This window comes from Hylobates moloch, unplaced genomic scaffold, assembly GCF_009828535.3.
Source record: "Hylobates moloch isolate HMO894 unplaced genomic scaffold, HMol_V3 SCAFFOLD_3, whole genome shotgun sequence".
Taxonomy (NCBI): domain Eukaryota; kingdom Metazoa; phylum Chordata; class Mammalia; order Primates; family Hylobatidae; genus Hylobates; species Hylobates moloch.
The window spans coordinates 136,564,773-136,587,805 of record NW_026652278.1 but is presented as its reverse complement, the minus strand read 5'-3'; the positions used below and the strand labels follow the sequence as shown (position 1 = coordinate 136,587,805).

General features: G+C 40.6%; 1 protein-coding gene across 5 annotated transcripts in view; it reads right to left on the bottom strand.

Annotated features, from left to right (window-relative positions):
* Positions 1–20,750, bottom strand: part of SMAD1 (SMAD family member 1) — a 77,305-nt gene extending 56,555 nt beyond the window's left edge. The window contains exon 1 of one of the 5 annotated variants that reach the window (XM_058436787.1): positions 20,536–20,750. The gene's annotated coding sequence lies outside the window, so the exon portion shown is untranslated. The other 4 variants (XM_058436788.1, XM_032147828.2, XM_032147832.2 and 1 more) reach the window with 4 other exon arrangements.
* Between the last annotated feature and the right edge of the window lie 2,283 nt (positions 20,751–23,033).

Here is a 23,033-nt window from a genome sequence, read left to right as displayed (position 1 = left end):
ATTCATGCTTGTAATGGCACACTGTCCTTCAGGACATGGTAGCCTTTCAAGATATCCAGCTCCCCATAAGCTCACCCTGATAAAGTCCATTCACATTCATGTCAACTCAAACATTGTAAAGACTCCTGGCCTACAAATGCTCACTCCTCAAACACAGGAAAAACTGAAGACCACAGACATTTTAAGATTTAATTTTATTGACTACCCCAGGAAAAAGTCTACGGTAGTTGTCTCTTAGAAAAAACTATTCTCTTTGAGTCAGTTACTAAAATAGCAATTTTAGACTACAAAGAATGCTAAATGTGGTAGATTTCCGTAAGTGACTAGTTATGAATGATTCATCAGTAGCTAATAAACGAAATTGTTTGAGTTACCAACTTATACAAGCATTATACTGGTTGTTTTTACAAACATTATTACATTGACTCCTCACACCAATCCTTCGAGGTAGAAATCATTACCTCAATTTTACTAATAAACTTGAGGCTCAGAGGTTAAAGTAACTTTCTCCAGACCATATTCTGGTAAGTAGTAGATCTATATTTTAAACCAGTACTGACTAATACTAAAGTCCCTCAGTCAAGTTTAAAAAAAAAAAAAAGTAATCCAAATATCAAATTCACAGATGAAAATGGAATCAACTACAGGAGGAAAAAACTATCCCTTTAAAAAAAAAAACAAAACAAAAAACCTGCTGTATTTCATGTTTTGGAACATATTTCTCTCGCTCCACTGATCTCACAGGTGCTGTTTATGACAACAAACATGCACATCTGTAGGGGTGAACTGACAGACACAAAGCAGGACGGCCTGAACTCTCTTCCTATATTTAGATCCTTCAGCTCAGCTCTTAATTGCGTAATTTAATCAGGACCCTCTAGAAGGGAAACACATCCATATTCATCACAAGCATCAAAGGAAACATCTTTACAAGTTATATCCTTTTACAAACCAACATATGGTCTCACGCCACTTTCCCAATTGTTGAACTCCTCCTCTGGGAAGAGCATGGAATTTTATTTCTTTTTATCACTTGAAAAAATCACTTCCCTCCTAATTCAGTAAAACTGGGTGGAGGCCACTTCCCCCACAGGTGAGAGAAATAAAACTTGTTGATCTGTCATTGTCAGGAATTTTAACGTTAACCATTTATTTTACATATTTTCAAAATGGAAACAAAAGGCAGACAAAACCCAGAATGAGAAATTGGGGCACATTCTCCATGCTTTCAAATAAAACCTCTACCTATTTTTTTGTCATTTTAAGATGGTTTCTAAATTAGAAAACAAGTGTCCTTAGCTTGAATAGGTTTGAACTGCAGCTGTCCACTTAGTAGCTGTACTTTGAAGAAAACAACTCTGAGCCTCAATTTGCTTTTCCACAAAATTGTGATACCATCACCCAATCCACTGAGTTATGCAGATTAAACATAAATATGAAAGGCTTACTTCAGAATTATAACATGCTGAAAAACAAAGTGATTAACAAAGCAGGTTTACAAATAAGGCTAATTTTAATATTTTGCATATCCAAAAAAAATGAAGTTTACAGTCTAGTTTTTGTCTGTTTAATGAAGTTCTAACTTCATACAAAAAGAGAAAAACTAGTAACCACTACAGTTATTCAATTCACTCAACAAACAGCTATCACATGCCAGGCCCTATTCTAAGCACCAGAAATGCAGCACTGAAAGAGACACAAAAAGTTTTTCAAAGTCTGTTCCTGTGCCTTGGTGGGGCCTACATTCTGGTGGTCAAGGAAAGCCTCGTTGTGAATGTGATATCTGAACAGCCCCCTGAAAAGGAATTAACTGGGGAAGGGCATTCCAAGCAGAGAGAAGGGCAATTGCAAAAGCCATTTGAGCCATTTGGCAAGAATGATCCTGAGATGTTCAAGAAATGGCAAGCAGTCCTCACTGAGGCTGGAATGGAGTTAAGTGAGGGGAGAGAAATGAGAGATGAGGCCAGAGAGGTCACAGGGGAAGGTATGTGCAGGACCCACAGAGACTTCAGAGCTTTTGACTCAAATGGAGATGGAAACACTGGGAGATCTGAGCAGAGGAGAGCCATCATCCAACTTAGAATTTAACAGAATTACTGTGGCTTGCTGGGTTGAGAACATACTGAAAGACACACGGATGGAAGTAGGGAGTGGTGGGTAAGGAGACCAGTTAGGAAGCTATGGCAATTGTTAAAGTACAAGATGATAAAGATTTCAACCAGCATGGCAGAAGTCGTCAGATTCTGGATATATTCTCAAAGTACAGACATGAACAAATAATACTTTACTGCTTATATAAAGAAAATAATTAACTGTAAGGTTGGAGAATTGTTTAATTTTTAGAAGTATGAAATCCCGTATTACAGGGACTGTAAGACTGAGCAAGATTTTTTTTTTCTTTTTTTATGGAATCTTTCTACCCAGAGATTGAATATCTGAGATAGGACCAAAGACAAGGCCACTGGAGGAGTAGTAGTCCAAGAATTATGGACTAAATGTCCATAATTCCTGTACAGGAATACAGGCTGAGTATCCCTTATCTGAAATGCTTGGGACCAGGTGATGTTTCAGATTCCAGATATTTTTGGATGTTGGAATATTCTGAATATACACAATGAGGTATCTTGGGGATGGGACCCAAGTCTAAACATAAAATTCATGTATGTTTCTTCTACACCTCATGCACATAGGCTGAAATTTTTATTTTTTTCTTGAGACATGGTCTTGCTCTGTTGCCCAGGCTGGAGTGCAGTGGCATAGCTCACTGCAGCCCAGACCTCCCAGGTTCAAGTGATCCTCCCACCTTAGCCTCCTGAATAGCTGGGACTACGGGCAAGTGCCATCTCGCCCAGCTAATTTTTGGATTTTTGTTAGTGACAGGGTTTTGCCACATTGCCCAAGCTGGTCTTGAACTTCTGGGCTAAGTGATCCACCACTTCAGCCTCCCAAAGGGTTGGGATTACTGGCATGAACCAGCATGCCTAGCCAATTTTATAAAATAATTTTAATAATTTTGTGCAGAAAAAAGTTTTGACTGTGACCTGTCAGATGAAGTCAGGTACAGAATTCTCCACTTGTGGTACCATATCAGTCCTCAAAAAGTTTTGGATCTTGGAGCATTTTGAATTTTCGGATTAGGGTCGCTCAACCTATAGTATAAAGGGAATAACAACTAGGAGTTAAATCTTGTAGGAATTAGAGTGAACGACACGGGCAGTGGGGCAGAAAATGACTAACAAGGAAGTTACGGTAATGAGTGGTATAATTTTACATGATAGTCGAAGTTGGGTGTTTTTTATAGAGGATGGTAGAAGAATGGTCTGAAGGTGGCAATAAGAGGTAAACGGCTTATGTGAGAAACCAGCCACGGCTTGAGAGAGCCACAGGGGAAATAGCTCCCTCAGATGAACACACACAAAGATCTACGTTCAAGTATATTTGTGTTCTAAATAACCCAGGTGCCTAACAATAATGGAATGATTAAATAAATTATGATACATTCCACTATGATGTAACTGTTAACAAAATAAGAAAAAACAGATGGACTTTCATGTACAATACTACCATGAAAAGAAAACTATACCACAACTGTTCAGTAAGAAGTGGTAAAAAGTATCTATAGTATGGTCTCCTTTTAAAAACACAAATAGAAACAAAAACTGTCTATGTATATACATGTGCATTTTTAAAGGCCCAGAAAAAAATAAAAGAAACTGAACAAGTAGTTACCTTTAGGAGTGAGCTGGGTACAAGGGAGTGCAGCAGAGCCAACTACTTTTACTTTTAACCAATTGCTGTTTTCAAATTTAAAATCACAATAATAAAAATAAATAAAAACTGACAGTAGGTAAGGGAGTTATTTCTACATGGCTCTAGAAGAGACAGCATTATGACCAACAGGTGGCAAGATATATCTTCTTATAAAGGAAAAAAAATAATTGAAAGTGTATCGGCATAGGATTTTCAGAAAAATGTATTCTGGTAAAATACATGACCCTATTCTGGGTTAAAATGATATGGATAGGAATGGAATGTACTATTTTATTAAGGATTCAGGCATATAATCAAAAAATTCCATTTCACAAAATGGCATATTATAGCAAAAAAGTAAGTTTCCCTCCCATTTTAGACCCTTACTCCCCTTTCTATTAACTATTCAAATATCCATCAAATTTTTCAATGCATGAATTTCTTACTAAAATAAAAATGTTCTATGTTATTCAAATATCTTCATGAGCAATTTGGTCCTGTCCTTTTTCCATTACAGAAATCTGTTATTTGAAAGAATAACTTCTAAAAATCAAAGTTTATCTAACCACTGAAACAAACATTGACATCAGCCAGATTTCACTCTCATATGACAGTCAACGACAGACTTTTTTAATCTGCCAAAAACTGGACTGGAATTGCAAACATTCACTTGGCCACCTCGGAGGAGAAACTGAACAAATAGCAGCAACCCCCTCTTCCAGAATGTGAGAGCTCCCTACACCTAAGAGCTAAAAGAAGCAAATGCAAAGTTTTTCACTGGTTTTAGAGAAATAATGCTTTAGATATAAGCAAGCATCACCTATAGAATTAGGTGAGACCTGTACCCATGAATCTAGTCCTTTCTACCTCTGATCACTTGTTCAGTACGGTCTTATCTGCTAACTTCCCTAAAGTAATTTACTTACCAGTTACAATTGAAAAACCCAAGACAATATTCTCAGAAGACTTCAGAACCCAAGCTCTCCTCCTTTACATGCTCAGCTACTAAGAAGGCTTTCGTTTCCATTAATCCAGTATTTAACTGAACAAATTTTTAATCTCTTATCACCAACATAAAGGTGCAGTAGAAAGAAAATGAGTATAACACGGTTCCCATCACCATCAAGCTTATGGTTATGAAGTGTGTATGGGAGAGATGGGAGAACCATATCATATGGTAGACTATGGTAAGAGTCACAGGACCGCCTGTTCAGGCTCTTCGTCTAAGGAGAAACATACATGCAGACAGAGCGACCTACAGTCCTTGCTACGATGACATCTTCCACGCATCCTGAGCTCTGTGTTACTTACCCTACAGTGGAAATCCAAATGGTCCAAATATCAACCAGCTGTTTCAGTGGGTATGAAAAATGGAACAGATAATCCAAAGCAGCCTTACTAGTAATTAACTATTGCTTCTACAATGTATTATGATTCATCAAAGCTTTTAATCATTTATATTTTGCTTACACTATTAATAAAGCTACAATATGCCCTGAGAACATAGTAAATTCTAGAGAAATGCCTATTTAAGATTCAAAAATTGCTGTGGAAAATCTGTAAATGGATGACGGTTAACTATAAATGTTTTAGTATATTATAGAAACATAAAGACAAACATTTTATGTCATATAAATCACTCTTTCTCTTGGAATTCAGAGTATAGGCAAAAAAACAGACTTTTACAGAACACCTGAAACATACTAGTTTTAAAACTCAAGAAACTTTTATCACTATCACCACCAACTTCAAAGGGAGAAAGTGGTAGGTGGTTTTATGGGAAACACTGTATAAAAGTGCATCCATGGTCTCCACCAAATTTCAACAGAAGTATAGTCATCCCTTGGTATACCTGGGGCACTGGTTCCCAGACCCCACCACCCAATACCAAAATCCTTGCATACAGGTCTCAGAGGGCCCTGTGGAACTCGTGCATAAACAAAAAGCTGGCCCTCTGCATATTCAGGTTTCACCTTCTGCAAATACTGTATTTTCTATCCACTTTTGGTTGAGAAAAAAATCTGAGTGTAAGTGGACTCATGAGGTTTGAGCCCCTATTGGTCAAGAGTCAACTATATTCAAAAACAACCAAAAATCATCCTTATATCATCCTCATCACCACAACCACAACCATAATAAATCACCACACACTGTTTTGAGCACTTTAAATTTAATTAAGTAGCTCTCTTAATCCTTACACAAGTCCTGTAGAATAAGTACTATTTTATAGATGACAAAACCGAGGCACAAAAAAAGTTAAGGAACCTGCCAAGGTAACCTCTCTACTGCTTCTCCACAGTAGTTCCCTCCTTGGTTTGAAGCATAAGGCAGAGTAACAGGCAAGGATTTGCTTATAGTTTTAAAAAATTCCCTCCATCTCCTTCTGTCCCTTTCTAATTTATTGTTTTTGCTATTGCTTTCCTTCTTGATATCTTCCCACTTACCCAGAACATGAAAAAAAAAAAGAGTTTTATCAGGGCAGCAGTGACAGAATTAAATTCACTTTAAAGAGCTTAGAATAAGACATTATAAGCTATCATTCAACAAGACATCAGAAAATTGGCACCATTAGCTCTTGTATGTGTTCAAATCTTAATAGTCCTTTTCTCATGATGAATCTGTAGAACACTAAAATTAAACTCCTTTTAAGAAATTCATTTGCTTCACCCAGGTGCAGTGGCTCACACCTGTAATCCCAGCACTTTGGAAGGCCAAGGTGGAAAGATTGCTTGAGGCTGGGAGTTTGAGATCAGCCTGGGCAACATAACATTTAAAAAAAAAAAAAAAGCCAAGCACTGTGGTCCACGTCTCTAGTCCCAACTGCTTGGGAGGCTGAGGCAGGAGGATCACTTGGGCCCAAGAGTTCGAAGTTAGAATTAGCTGTGATCACCAGCCTTCAGCCTAGGCAACATAGCGAGACCCTGTCTAGTAAAAAAAAAAAAAAAAAAAAAAATTAATTTTCTTTACATTCCCACTGATTATTTTGAGATCCTTTATTGAAAACATAAACAAAACAAAAATTGCTAGCTCTTTTTATCTTGAGGTTAACAGTTTTCCAATCAAGTAGACGTAGCGATAAAGAAAATTAAAAGGAATCTTTCAGGTATATTTTAACATAGATAAGATGCTAAGATATTAATTTCAACACCTAATACACAGTTGTAAGTCACAATGCTACTTACAGATAATGGCAAAAATAGTACTCTGCACTCTGAAGGATTTGTGGTAAGGGGGTAAGGAAAGTGGGAAGATAAAGCACACAAACTGTGTGCTGGTGTGGCAGAAACGGTCATGACACTACTCTTTCAGTTATCCCATTTGTCTCCTAATCCCCTTTTTTATCCTGTATTTCAGGGTTCCTCAACTTTAGCATTACAGGATGTTTGGCTGCATCCCTGGCCTCTACCCACTAGAAGCTATTTGCAACCCTCCAGCCTCTCCCTCCAATTTGTGACAACCAAAAATTTTTCTGACATAGCCAGATAAGCCACAGCTCTATTCTGCCACTTTTCCGCTCCTTTTCTCTTTGCAATCTAAGCACCTCAGGCCTCAACTCCGGGATTCACAGAACTGCTGATTCTTCCACAAAGGGAAAAGGGAGAGATGTCAAACACATATACCCTTTCTGTCTCTGTTCTCCTCAATGAAAAAAAAGGGGAAGCAAAAGCAGTCAATCCTCAGAACTTAACTGGTGTGTCTGAGCACCCACAACTGGCATCACACAGTGCTGGGTGCTACAGAGTATAAAAGACATGGTTCATAACTACGATGAACTCACGACATACCATGTTTCCTGATGTAATTCTAAAAACAGCAAAATGAAAAAATTCACTCATCAAGTACCTACTGTGTGCCAGCCCAACCGTTCTTAATATTGCTGGATATTAACAATATTTTTAAAAGCTTCCTTACCATAACCCTTCAATAGGATGGGCCCAGGCATTTTTGTGGTGGTAGCTGTTCATATGATTTTGATGAGTAGACAAGGGAGAACCACTGCACTAGGCACTGTGCTAACACAAAGATCATAAAGACACTGGCCATACCCTCAAGGAACTCAGTCTAAAGAGTTAATAAGGTAATTGTAGTAAAAGGCATTACAACAGATGCTAGACTAGACAAGCAGGTTTGTATTGTTCCTTAAAGTTAGAAGATTCTCAGTGCAGGTCCTATACTTACAATTTCTTATCCCCAACTTTATCAAGCTGTCTAAGAGATACACTATGAACATAAGCATAAATAAAAATACAGACACTCAAAACCTTGCTGAAAGAATGAACTGGGGCCGGGCGCAGTGGCTCACGCCTGTAATCCCAGCACTTTGGGAGGGAGAGGCAGGTGGGTCCCAAAGTCAGGGGTTCGAGACCAGCCTGGCCAACATGGTGAAACCCCGCCTCTACTAAAATACAAAAACTAGCTGGGCATGGTGGCGGGCACCTGTAATCCCAGCTACTCAGGAGGCTGAGGCAGGAGAATCACTAGAGCCTGGGAGGCGGAGGTTGCAGTGAGCCGAGATCACACCACTGCACTCCAGCCTGGGCAACAGGGTGAGACTCTATCTCAAAAAAACTTAATAAATAAAGAGTAAACGAAGGTAGAAGTGGGCCAGAGGCAAAAAGCTCTACCAAATGCATCAGACTTTTTTCCCCAATCCCTTGATTTTGAAGTGAAACAGCTTCAAATGCACAATCTCCTCTTACCAATTAGATTGCTTCTTCAGGGCAGAAAATGACTTACAGTTTTCTCTATCCCACCCAAAACATAGTCCAGTGCTGGATGCACAGCAGGAATGCATGAAATACTTGCTGAATTGATTAATATCAGCTTAACAAAAAAGGAGAACTCCACGGTGAGGACACACCCCTTTTAAAGGAGCCTTTTCTAGAATACAGAACATCTCAGCCCACACAAATTGACAAAACTCTTCAGCAAATATATGCTATAAATAAATGCGAATAAATGCTATACAGTTTTTGTGCCAACGTTTAAATGATAATCAAGTTAATTTTGTTCACAGTTAACAGAAAAACATTTAAAACTAATCAAATATTCCCTCAAGCTTGAATAAACTAAATAGAAGTCCTGAGCACACAAACATAAACACATGAAAAATAAAGAGGTTGTTATTAAATATGTTGGACTGCAAAGCCAGCAATGGGCAAAAAGCAAAACAGGAAGCTGTAATAGATGAGATGGCAAGCTATACACAACCAGCTGTATAATTTCTACAGCAATATCCACTGTATCATTATTCTCTTTCATGAAAAACTACTGTCTCTGATAAAATTAAGACTGATTTTCCTGGCATTTCTCCTCCCTCTACCACTTAGCTCAAAGAGTTTGAGTGACAAGTCTCACCAATGCACATCACTTCAGGGCCCGTACTCCCAGTCACAACTCACTCAGAAAGGACTTAAGGATGGGCAGGGGATGCTAGTGGGCCAAGTTGTGAGCCTGAAGGTGAGATTTAAAAGCCTTTTTTATCCAACTTTAAAATGTTTGCAGGTCATTTAAAAGAAAGGAGATGGTAAGACAGAAGACGCAGACAAATTCTGATTCTGTCTAGTGGCAAGGTAAGAACCCACTTAAGACTGAATGTAATTCAGTTAGGTACGGATCCTACCAATAACCAGCAGACTCATTCCCTTATGGGCGGCATATGAATAGCCTTTTAAACCTGCGGTACTGTAAAATATATATTTGGGCTTCAACCTTGTTTCTGGCATACAGCTCCTAAAATCCTTGGAGACTCCAAAGTGATGTCTTTTTGTATGCTAATGATTGACTGTTGGCTGGCAGCCCCTAACTAGCTTTAGGATGGTGGCAGGATTAGAGGATTGAGACTTTCAGCCCCACCCTCCAACCTCAAGGGTGGGGGCAAGGGGCTGAAGGTTAAGTTGATCATCAGTGGCCAATGGTATAATCAATCATGCCTATAAAATGAAGCCCCATAAAAAACCAAGAGGATAAGGTTCAGAGAGCTTCTGGACAGCTGAACACGCAGAGCTTCCTGAAGCGTGGCACGCCCAGGTTAGGCATGGAAGCTCCATGCCCCTTCCTCCACACCTTGCCCTATGCATCTCTTCATCGGTACCCTTTTTAATATCGTTAGAATAAATAAGTAAATGTAAGTTTCCCCGAACTCTGTAAGCCATTCTAGCAAATTAATTGAATCCAAAGAGTGGAGTCATAGGAGCCCCAACTCGAAGCTGGTCAGCCAGAAGTCCCAGAAGCCTGGACTTATGTTGGAGGTGGGTGGGACTGAATCCTCAATCTGTGGGATCTGAGGCTATCTCCAGATAGTGTCAAAATTGAATTGGAAGACACCCAGCCCAGCCAGTGTTTGGTGTGTAGGGAAAAACCCACACACATTTAGTCACAAAAGTATTTTGTGTTGACTGTTGTAGTGTGAGAGCAGAGGGAAAAACAGTTTGAGTTTTCTACTGACAGAAAACCCATGACCTCTATTATCCTTTAAAAAAAATTTGTAAAATTAAACACTGATGCCTAACTTTTACGTTTTTTTAAAACATTATAAGACTTTACTACAAGGGGAACTTTTCTCACTTTATTTAATACCTCATAAACTCATCCATCTCAATAATCAAAACTATACTCCAAGACCATCACTGCATCTCACATCAATGAGTAAATGCCACTATAAAATCTAATACCACAATTCAGGTAGGAGAGAAAGGGGCCTATTTCAATATGCTCTAGGAAGCACTGGTGTCTTCAAGGTTCATCATCTACGCCAGGTGACTAAGAAACTGTATAACTGATAGCCCCTCACATTGTAATAAGGAAACTCCTGGACGAAAACCATGTTATGGAGGGAAGCAGGGTGCCTGCCTCTTAAACTCTACTTTATATATATGTCGTACCTCCTTGACACTCCAGATTCTCCTAGGAGGCTGGGAAATTCGGGCTTCCTTTCCTTAAATGAGAAAAGCCCAGTCTTCCCAGACTGATACTTCCTAGTATACAAAGAATAACAAAATACAGGAAAAAGGAAGACATCATCCCCATTTCAATCAAGAGTCTGAGCCAGGACATAACCAAAACATTGTGCGTTCATTAGCAGTTTGTACTTCTTTTTTCCTTTTTCTTGAGACAGTCTTGCTCTGTTGCCCAGACTGGAGTGCAGTGACACAATTATAGCTCACTGCAGCCTTGAACTGCTGGGTTTAAGTGATCCTTTTGCCTCATCCTCCAGAGTAGCTGGGATTACAGGCGCAGAACCTTCCTGTCAGCAGCTGGCATTTCATTTGCTTGTGAAATGCTTGTTCACGTCCATTACCAATTTTTCTATTGGGGTGGTGCTTCCTATTGATATAAGTCTCTCTTGCAAAGAACAATATCTTGTTGCAAATCTCTTTATCTGTCTTGCAGGTTTTGTTTCTGAGTATGTTTCGTCACATAATAAATGCTATCAAATCTATAAAAAGTTTCCTTTATTGTTTCTGCCTTTGGAGCCACATTTTGAAGGGTTCTGTGGCTGGCTATTAATAACCCTCCCCCCAATGGCATAAATCAATCTCCCCTTTCCTTTTAACGCTATGACAAGAATCCACTGCAGAATCTTTCTGCATTAAGCATGTATTGGTTTAATGAAAAAGAAATGTTTTTAACCGTAATGAATGCTATAAGAAAAGCCACAGAAAAATTCAGAATACAATACTTATTTAAGTTCTAATTAACTTAAATAACCTTTAAAATCATAAAAGGGATTCGTCTGTTAGTTCAATTTCTATACTTTTCTTAGAAACCTTTATCTAGAATTGTTAGGGAAATGCTCTATCTACAAATTCCCAAACTTGATATTTCACTACTTCGTTACCAAGATTCTCATTGCTTACCTCTTCTCAATTCATTTAGTTCATCAGGCTTCTTATAAAACAAGTGTTAGGGCTTGGTCTTACACCCAGGCAATCTGACTCTAGAGCCTTATCTCTGAACCCATTTGCTATCCCTAAGCCTACCAGGCCACAAAGTGATACCAAAAAGTAACAACCTAGTCTCCTATACAGCAGCCTCACCACACTTCACCCCAGGTTTCCCCCCAATTGTTTAGAATATGACTTCTCTACAGATTTCCTGGCACACTACCTACGGTGGTTCTTCTTCCCTTACCATGTGCTGATCTTCCTCCTCAACATCCCAGTGAAAGGACTTACCTCCAACAATACAGGAAAATCAGCAAAAGTGCACAGGAGCTCTGCCACATGCTTTCCTCTCACTCGGACCCCATTCTGTTTCTTTCTCAGACAACTCTCCCTCCTTACCAGGGTCAACATTTTGTCACTTGTGCTCCAGATTGCTAACTCCATCACCTCTAATTGCTCTCTGTCCACTGACTTCTTCCCCTCAACCTTCAAATATGAAGAGGTCTCATCTATCTTAAAATTCAAGTCACTTAAGGCAATATAAGACTTTATTTCTCACTTCTTAACGTATTCAGTCTTCTCTGAAATTGCATTCACGTGATTATCTGACTACTTCTCCTTCACCCTGAACTGTACATTTTCCCCTCCAAACCTACTTCTAGAATCTCTCTTCCAGTGGCTTCCCGGTTTCCCCACTCCTCTGACCCCATGTCTTTCTTCCAGTTTCTCCTTTGGTCTATGTCAAACAGCCTCTCAGACAGTCTACTTCAAATTAGCCTCTTCCTTCTATTAATTGCTAACTGTGGGCTCCAGTGGAAGATTCGATCCACCAGTTCTTTCTCTCTTTGTGGTTCTCTCAGAATACCCAGTAGATGACTGCAGAGAGTCTAACGTAAAGCTTTCAAGTCCTCCCAAACCTTATCTCCAACCTGCCTGTAGCATACTTTGACTTAGATATCGCATGTTAAATTTAACACATCGTCTAATTTATCATTTGCACAATTTTTATTCCTTCTACAACCAGCTCTTCCCTATTCTTAAGTAACACCTTTATTAGTTTTCCAGCCACCAAGGTTAGAAACTTAAGGATATATCTCCGACATCTCTTTCTCATTACTTTATAGCCATGTAATTACCAAGCCTTCATGGTTTTTTGTTTTTGTTTTTTTTTTAATCCTTCTCTTTCCATGTCTACCTTTACCAGAGATTTATCATCTCATACATAACTCAATAGCTTTCTTATTGATCTCCTGGCACTGGGCTCTATCCCTCCAGTGCAAACTGCATGTTCAAACACTTTCAGTGACTTCCCAATGTTTCCTTATTCTGGCACTCTAAGGCCCTAAAATTCTCACTGGAACTCAACCTTTCTGAGCATCTCCTCCACACCACCATACTAGGCTCCATGAGGAACAGCCACTGAGGTCAGGCAGGGCTGCTCACTGCCTCTGGATCCGTGCTATTTGATATGATAACCACATATGGCTACTGAAACATAAATTAATTTTTTAAAAAATGCTCTTCCATGTATGGCTATAGCTACTGTATTAGCCAGATGTGGAACATTTCCATCACTGCAGAAATTCTATTGGACAGTGCTGCTCTACAGATACTCAACACTCATGCTTATCTCCCAGGTTTTTCATGCCATTACTCTGCCTATAATGTCCCTCTTCCTTCTGCCTATGCAAACTCACATGTCCTTCCAGGCCACAGTGGTCCTGATGTGAGCTGTCTGTACAATTTACTCCTATACTACCTTGTAACAGCTCTTATAATGTTGCTGCATTTAATTTTTCATGTTTGTGTATCCTCTAATTATTGAGCCTCAGAACTAATAAATATTCAGGGAATAAATGAAGCATATACTTATTACAATACTGCAGCAAAATGATCAAATAACGGCCCATTTAATATCCCTCCTTCATTAAAAAGATACGTTTCTTTTCAATCTAAACAAACAAAAGATCTTGCATTTAGTTAACTGAATAATGGCTTAATTAATGCCTAATTATAACAGTTGAGAGAGTCTCCCCGTCAGCTTTTTTCTAGCAGTGTTTGAAACTAAAAGAAAAAAGCTATAAAGGTCTGGAATACTTCTACTTTGCATAAGCACACCACAAAGAAACCACAAAAAAAAAAAAAAAAGACAGGGAGAGGATAATAAATGAATAGTTTGAGTAACTATACCCTAACAATCTCAGATTGTAGAGCAAAATATCCACAGTACAGCAGCCCTGCAATTAAGGGGAAACTACAAATAAAGCATTAAAACTTATGTACAAAAATATATTCTGAATCAACAGAGAGACCCCTCTCTCCTCCTCTTCCCAAACAGGCCCTAGTGAATATTCATTTACATCCTGAACTCAAAAGTATATAGATGCATAATTAACAATTGTATGTTCTTTCTTCAGATCCAGGCTTATTGTCTCAAAAAAAAAATTTGTTAAGAAACCAATCTATACTGCAAACCTTGGTTCTTATTGAAAAAAAAAAAAAAAAGCTCCTTTTTCAAACACTAAGAACAGAGAAGAGATTTGGGAGAATCACCAGGTAAGGACTTCCTCACACCTTAGAGGATTTAATGCTTTATTTTCAAGAGAGAGTCTTCCCTAAAGTTCAGATTTTAGCTTATAACAAAAATTATAAAGATGCTGAACTGTTCAAATAGCGTAGTTCCCAGTACCTTACTAAAACTCTGATGTAGTCACTGGAGTGAAACTGCTTGTGAAACTTTTGGCTTTTCTTTTCTGAAAGATAGTTTCCTTTATGCAAATGAATGTTCTAGAGAAGCCCCTCATTTCTGCAAGTCAGCCCGCAATAGCTATAGACATTACTGTTTTGCATATAGGACTAGCCCTGCACCTCTAAAACTGACACCATCTTAATAACACACAGCGAGTATTTTAATTTAGCTTTTAAGCAATTACATTAATACTATTTGGCTCTGCCTTTTTCTTCTCTTTCCTTTTCTTTTTAAAGGTGGCTACAGTGGAGTGATGAAAATACTTCAGGTATTTTTGCTGCAAATCAGATGACAGATCAACAGATTAGACTGACTATTTGTACTACCAGATAACAGCAGGAAAGGAAAATAAAGGGTCAAGAGGTTTCAGATTGGGGCAAAGAGGAGATGCCCCTATTTGTTATCAAAGTATGTCCTAAAATCTTGGTACCAAAGAGTAAAACCACATATAGAAGTAGCAGAACATTTCATCAACCTCAAAGACACACTATGACTTAAAACCGATTTTCTCCACTTTTTTATATTTAAATTATCCTTTTTCTCCTCAGACCTGTCCAACTCTCACCCTAGGACTCCCTAGCTCCCTAGTATTCCCTAAATACCCCAAACTTTAGCTTTTGGTTAGGAATGTGATCTGTTTTTGAGAGTCAAGAGGAGATTCGTATATTTTGCTAAATGTCAGAGTTGCCTGCTTTAATTTGAACTTTGTACAATCTTGGATCTCCCATTTTCTAATAAGGTCCCATTGATTAAATCAGATATAGGGCTTTTCTTTTCCATCTCCAGAATGAGAAAGAATCAATTTTAATATGTAGAAAATAAGCATTTATCTCCGGTTGTCAGATTTGATTCCTACTTAGCTCAAACAATGTTAGGTATCAAAAGTCGCTAACAGGCCAAAAAATTCTTTCCTCCCTTCCCTAAATTACACTGGATATGCTCACACCAAAGCCTCAGAAATATAGTGAGCATGGTACGGGGAAAAAAACCCCAAAAACAAAAGGGCACTTAATGCTAAGAAGAGTCCAGATCTTGGCTTTCCCTTTTCCAATCACTAGACAGGTAACTTTCGATGTCAGTTACCTTCTCTGGACTTCAGATTGTTCACCTTGATATGAACCAACCAGATTAGAAAATCTTTAAAGCAACTTTTAATACTAAATATCTCTATTCTCTGTAAAGGAAATTACAAATCTTAATGTTTATGAAAGCACTTGGCAGGGCAGTCCCATGGACATATTTCACCCGAAAGACCATGAGATTTGGATAGTTAAGTATACATATTAACTCACCATGGCATATAAGCATTTTGGGATAGGAAGGTGGGAATAAGAAGATACAAGATCCATAGTTTCATCAGATTCTTAAACAGCCCTGACCTTGTAAAACATTTATAAAAACAGATGTTAAATGTTTTTTTAAAAATCCCCAATGAATTTGCAATTACTATTCTTACAGTGTTTAACATCTCAGGGAAGACAGACTAATTTTGGTAAGACAGACAAACTGAATTACTACAACTTTCCTCCTAACTTAATATCAGTTTGTGATTATGTAAGAAAATGCACGAGGAAAGTGACAAGAATTACACAGAAAAGCAGAGATAAAACTAATTTGGCATTATTAGTTGAATAATGCATTATTGAAATGCATTATTTTCATGCCAGATTTATTCTTCAAATTATGTACTGCTTAGATGAGCATTATTTTTCCTTTCTTAAACACTTACAAAAAAAGAAGATAGCCCAGAAAGGCACAACAGAAGGTAAATTTATTTAAAGACCTACAAAAGACACAAGCCAAGTCGTCTATACTGGCATAGAAAAGCACAGCAGAACAATGACGATTTGGGTCTTCCGAATGAAGGACCAAAAAACATAGTTAAGATAGAGTTTCTACAGTTGGACGACCTCGATCATATCCCAGGTAAGATTAGAAATCATAATTGTTCACTATACCGCCTGAAGCATCATTCTGACCTCAGTTTCTTTACCTGTAAAATGTGACAACAACAGTACTTATGGAAGTTTTGAGGCTTAAATGAGATACGGGTATTATAAACAATGCCTGGCATACATACAGTAAAAATTCAGAAAAAAAGGTTAGCTACAATTATTTCTCCTCTCTAAGGCTCTAAACCAAATTAGAATCGATGACACTAATAATAAATAACATCTACAGAAAAGTCAAACTCCTTTTATCCAGTAGCTTCAACTGTCCCTTCCAAACTGTGTTTTATTTTAAAAAGAACAGCTAGTTAGTGATAAAATTAGTTTATATATGTCTTTCCATCTTTGACTTCACAAACTCATTAGTAGAGGTAACAAGTGAGATGAAGTAAAGGTCCTGGGGTGGCACTGGCTAGCAGAACCTTCTGTGATGATGGAACTATACTATATATACGCTGTCCAGTATGGCAGCCACTAACCACAAGCAGCTACTAAGCATTTGAAATGTGGCTAGTGCTGAGAAAATGAATTTTTATTTAATTTTAATTTAAACTTAAACAGCTATACGTAGCCAAGTGCAGTGGCTCACACCTGTAACCCCAACACTTCGGGAGGCTGAGGCGGGAGAACAGCTCGAGCCCAGGAGTTTGAGACCAGCCTGGGCAACATGACGAAACCTGTCTCTACAAGAAATACAAAAACAAATTAGTCAGGCAGACGTGGTGGCAGTGCCTGTAGTCCCAGCAACCTGGGAGGCTGAAGTGGGAGGATTGCCTGGGCCTGGGAGGTCGAGGCTGCAGTGAGCCATGATCGTGCCACTGCACTCCAGCCTGGGTAACAGAGCGAGACTCTGTCTCAAAAAAAACAGAATAAAATAAAATTTCAAAAAAGCTACATGTGACTATGGCTAGGATAGCAGAGCCCTAGATAATCCATATGCTAAATAAGGATTGTCAGAAATTTAAGCAAAATAAGGATCTTCTTTTCCTGAACTATTTATATGTTCAATTCAAATATCTTTGTTTCTGGTATAGGCCTGGTAAGTTTGACTAGTTAAAGAAATAACATGTCAGTTGATACATCAATACAGTGAAAATTCAGGGGTAATAAAAGGATCAGAGTTAAGTACGTGGTCCACTGATATTTTAGAAGGTCCCTAAGGCCAAGTTAAATTCAAACTCACATGAAGCATTCAGTACACATATCACAGCTGCAAAGGTCCTTATCAGCATCCCTAAAGCATCTGTTTCTCCTCTACCAAATGAAAAGCTACTTATACAATTCAGACTGAATATCTCTGCATTTATCTTAAATTTTTCTACAGAAATTCATAGTTCTGTAAGCCTTTTCCCTCTTTCACGCGCACTGGTGTCCCTGGCCATCTCAGCCTTTCCACTATGAACAAAACCCATGTACCACCCATATCTGAAGTATAACGCCAGACTCCTGCTCAGCTACCCCTGTAATATGGTTTAATTATGATGACTGAACTAATAGGCTGACATCATAGATTTTTACAGGCTGACCCCATGTCATCCTGATGTATCATTTTGCACCAGTTCAGTGCTGTAAATCAATTTAAGATCTCAAGCAGGTTGAAAAGGCTGGTAATGATGCTTTCTCTGCCGTCTCTGGAGACTCTACATTATACCCAACTTACATTATTTATAAAGCCTCAGTGATGCCTCCATTAGCCTTGTAAGACTACACAAATGAGATCTTTTATACACACACATTTGGCCTTGATTATGTAGGCTACTGCAGCTTAAACATTAGTCTAATTATACCCAAGTTACTTCTTTTTCCAATCTACTAAGTTATTAGATTTTATATTTAACCCAGAATTGCTAGAAATCAAAATTACAAAGTGAAATTTAGTTTTTAACTAATAAATGTAATACACGTAGTTGAGAAAATGTGACAACTTCCTCTTAATGCCTTAATGAACTTGGTAGAAATAAAATTAAATTCCAAGAAGTGTAAGAGGTCAATGTCTTTAATTGCCTAAAAATTGTCATTTCTCTAAAACACAAAGGTCATCAGCTCCTCAAGGATACGAAACCAAAGGATACTGCAAGAGGTAAAATGTATTTAGTTATATACCTATGGTTGTAGGGGTCAAAACTAAATCAAGGACAAATCCCTACCCTCAGAAGAAACCCGATCCTGCCTGGATCCTCTAGAGGCTCTGGCATCACCCACCTCCAGAAAAATCATCTCTCACGACCCTAGTTACACATTCCTAAGAACTGCAGTATCACACCAATGATACACCACCTGCACAGAAATAGCAAATAACTGCAAATGGGAAAGAGAGTGGGAGAGGGCAGAACAAACACTTTAATCAGTACAGCATATTTAGATCTGGCACCTACATCAGAATAACACTGATGCAACAATATTTATACCAATTGAAAATGCTGGGGCAGTGAACACTTCTGCTCCGATTCTTTTTTAATACAGTTCACCTACCTTCAATACAATTTAAAGTAATTACAAACAATTTGAAAAATCAACATGGGCAGGGAACAGTTTTCTCATTGTGTTACTGAGATGTGGGCAAGTTATCCACAACAGGCAATTAGACCCAGAGATGTTCTAAAATAAAGGCATTCTGAGATTTAGCGGCTGAGAGTTTCAGCAACAGGAAGACATAACAGAAATCATGCAACTTCTGTATCATTCCATGTACTTTGAAACTTCAGATACAATGGAAAGAAAAGAGGGGGGAGGGCAGAGAAAAAAAGACAGTTGTCTCAGCACTCACGAAAACGATGCCTTCTCAGGAGATGGTTCTGAGACCGGCCTCGATTTTCAGAAGGAACGCGCCTTTACTGGTTATCTTGCACCGTGTATTTAAAAATTGCATGCGCTTCAAAATAAACAAAAGCTCAGCTACTGTAGCTGTGAGATCTGGCAGGCATTTGTTCCTCCTCCCCTCCTAAAGCACATCAAGAAAACGTTCTCCCTTTAAAACCTTCACACAGATTCAGAAACTAGAGCCCACGTCTGTCTCTCACGCCCACCACCCCCACCTTCCTACAGAAACAACCCCGAGAAACACTAACAAAGACAGGGAGCAGAGTAAAGGAACAGTTGTTCAACCGCGAACTCACGAATACACATGCAGTGAGGCAATCGACTCCGGTAAAGGGAAAGGAATGAGACACCAGGAGACGCAGCGGGTGTAGGCGGAAGAGGGGGAAAAATTACGCGCCGCCGCCAAACCTCTGAATAAATTAGAGGGGATTTCGGTGCGAACTTTCCTTGACCTCGACCCCAAAGAGGCTCGCTGGGGCCGAGAAGGAAACCTGTGCGGGATGTGGAGGGACCCGGAGCGCCGGGGTCCCCCGCCCGCGAGACCCGCTCCACCAGGCGCCTTGGAGAGCAGCGCCGGCGGTCGTCCTCCAGCTCCCGCAGGGATCGCCCCGCCGGCGCGGGGGACACAATGGGTCCGCTGGCCGCGCGAACGGGCCTCGGCCCAGCGGCAGCACGGGAGAGATGTGAGGAGCGCGCGGAAGGGGAGCGCGGCCGGGGAGGTCCCAGCGCGGTCAGGCCCAGGAGCCGAGGCTCGGGGGCCCGGGAACTGGGCTTCCCACAGCAGAAGACCCAACAAAGACACCAGGGGAGCCTGGCGGGCTGGGCGCGAGAAGACGCGGTGGCAGGTTCGCTCCTCCGAGCGGCCGGGAGGCGCCATCATGGGGGGTGGGGGGATCGCGGCCCGCCCCGCGCAGAAAGAGCCCCCTTCCCGCCGACGCCCGCGTCCCGAGCCCAGGACGACCGCGGCGGCCCCACGCGTGCAGAGGCGGCGGCGGCGGCGCTGGAAAGCCTGGGGCGCCGAGGGGAGGGCTGGGACGCGGCATGAAGGGAAAGTTGGGTTTGGGTCTGTTTCGTTTTACCGGGTTGGCGGCGCGCCCGTCCGCGCGGGCGCACGAGTGGCCGGGCGAGCTGGGTCCCGCGGCCCGGGTCCGGCCGCCTGGGCGCTGCGCCACGCTCCGCTCCCAGGGTCCCTCCCCGAGCCTCGGCCCGGGTTGAGCCGCTCGGCCTCTCCTTTCTCCGCCCGCCCGCCTGCTTTCTCCTGGAGCCTGGATTGATCTGGTCGCGCTGGCGTCAGGGAGTCGGAGCCGCCCAGCCTCCACTCCTCGGCTGCCAATACCCGGCGCACTCGACTGCCCGCCCGCCCGCCCGCTCACACGCTCACCCGCTCACCCGCGCGCCGCCGCCGCTGCCGCGCGACCAGGGATCCTCTCCAAATTCCCGGCCCGGCTGGCGTGAGCGCAGCGCGGCCGGGGCCGGAGGACGGCGCGGGGGAGCGGCCGGAGCCACCCCCTTCTACCCGCAGCCCCACGCCCCGTTTCTTCCTGGAGAAAAAACAGTGTGGCGGCGTTCAGGCTTTCCTAACCCTGCCTTTTTAGTCCCGGTGGAGCGGACTTAGTCCATTATCTGCAAGTGAATTTCGATGTTCCATATGTTTATTTTCTGAAATGTTCATTAACGCTTCCACCGCGCCCACCGAATCGTTCTATAAACGTGGAGTGCATGTTGACAGTTATCTTTCGAGACGCGCCCTTTTATGTCTAGTTTTCGTTGCCCCCACTCACTCTCCAATAATTTGCAGGCCCCAGAAGTTGTACGTACCCAGAATTGGATAGCCTAGTAAATACTGCACGTGCTTATACAAACCCTGAGTCAACAGATGCGTTTTGTGTCAACTCAGGATCCAGTGATTCGAGTAGGTAACCTTGTTGCTTCAAATAATGACATGCCACAAGGAGATACTGCTTTAGAACTCCACATTTTTGGTCCAATTTCTACAGTCTTTTAGATGATGCCAACTCCCCTGCACTTAACTCTTACCTACCTGATCTGCATAGACATTGAAAATATCTTCTTGCAAGAGTCAACTTTTCTCTTGGCTAACTCTTGAAGCTGCATAAAATCTTGCATAATTACTATAATGTTGAGTTATGTTTAGAAAAAATGGTTTTTTTGAGGAATAAATTTCACATGAAGCAAAAAAAAAAAAAAAAAAAAATCACTCCCAGCAATGTGTATCAGAATATGCCTTCTAATTAAATTCCTTTTGCCCTTAACCTGTTTGAGCACTTACTGGTCAATTCGTGGGCCTCATCTTATTTTCTCTAAAAGCAGCATTTGACACAGTTGATCATTCTCTGCTCCTTAGAACAACAGGAAAGTGAACCTTGTTAAATGCCACTCGGATCAGGCCACTCCTCTGTTGAAAACCCTCCCTTGATAAATAGTATGAAGTATCCCATACAAGAGAACATTATTCAGCCATAAAAAGGAATGAAGTACTGATACTGACGCATGCTACATGGATAACCTTTCAAAACGTGTGAAGGGAAAGAAGATAGACCACACATTGTATTCTTCCACGTATGTGAAATGCTCAGAGTAGGCAAGGCTATGGAGACAGAAAGTAGATTGGTGGTTTGCATAGGGTTGGGGAAATGAGGAACTTGGGGAGTGACAGCTAAAGGTTATGGGGTGACAAAATTGTTCTAAAACTAGTTTCTGGTGATGGTTGCACAACTCCGTGGCTATACCAAAAGCCATTAAATTGTACACTTTAAATGGATCAATCATTTGGAATGTGAATTTTACCTCAAGCTATTAAGAAAAAGCATGACAATGAAATGCAGTATAAGACCTTGACTGGATCCTGAATGGGGAGGGGGAGCTATAAACTGTCATTTTAAAGTTGTTAATTTTTTAAAAAATCAAAAATGGCATTTATTTATTTAATTTTGAGACAGAATCTCGCTTGGTCGCCCAGGCTGGAATGCAATGGCGCGATCTCGGCTTACTGCAACCTTTGCCTTGCGGGTTCAAGCAATTCTCCTGCCTCAACCTCTCGAGTAGCTGGGACTACAGATACACACCACCACGTCCATCTAATTTTTGTGTTTTTAGTAGAGACGGGGTTTCACCATTTTGGCCAGGCTGGTCTTAACTCCTGGCCTCAAGTGATCCACCCGTCTCAGCCTCCCAAATTTCTGGGATTACAGGCATGACCCATTGCGCCCAGCCTAGATGGCCTTTCTTAGTGCAGTCCTAGCAGTCTTAAATGATAACTATTAATATTATTATGTATGCAATAAAATTTCATTTTGCCCATTGTGCAAGTTATTTCTTTAAATGATAATAAAAATTTGGATATTCTTTTTAAAAAGACATTGATGAGACCTTTATAAAAACCTAAATATGGACTGTATATTAATAGCATTGTATTAAATTTTTTAAAACTCCTCCCTTGGGTCCTCATTTCACTCAGAATAAAAGTTCCCATAATAAGCACAAGACTCTACATAATCTTTCCTTCCCCTCCTTTACCACTCTGACCTGCACCTCTACTCTTCCTCTTGCTCACTTCCCCAAGTCACACTGGCATCCTCACTCTTCTGGAACAATCTGGGCACATTCTCACCTCAGTATCTATGTGCTAGCTGTTCCTGTTCCCTCCCTTTGTGAGTTCATTTTGTGTTGCTGTAATAGAATACCACTGATGTTTGGCTATGTGTCCCCACCCAAATCTCATCTTGAATTGTAGCTCCCATAACATCCACGTGTCATAGAAGGGACCTGGTGGGAGGTAATCGAATCCTGGAGGTGGGTTCTTCCCATGCTGTTCTCGTGATAGTGAATAAGTCTCATGAGAATCTGATGGTTTTATAA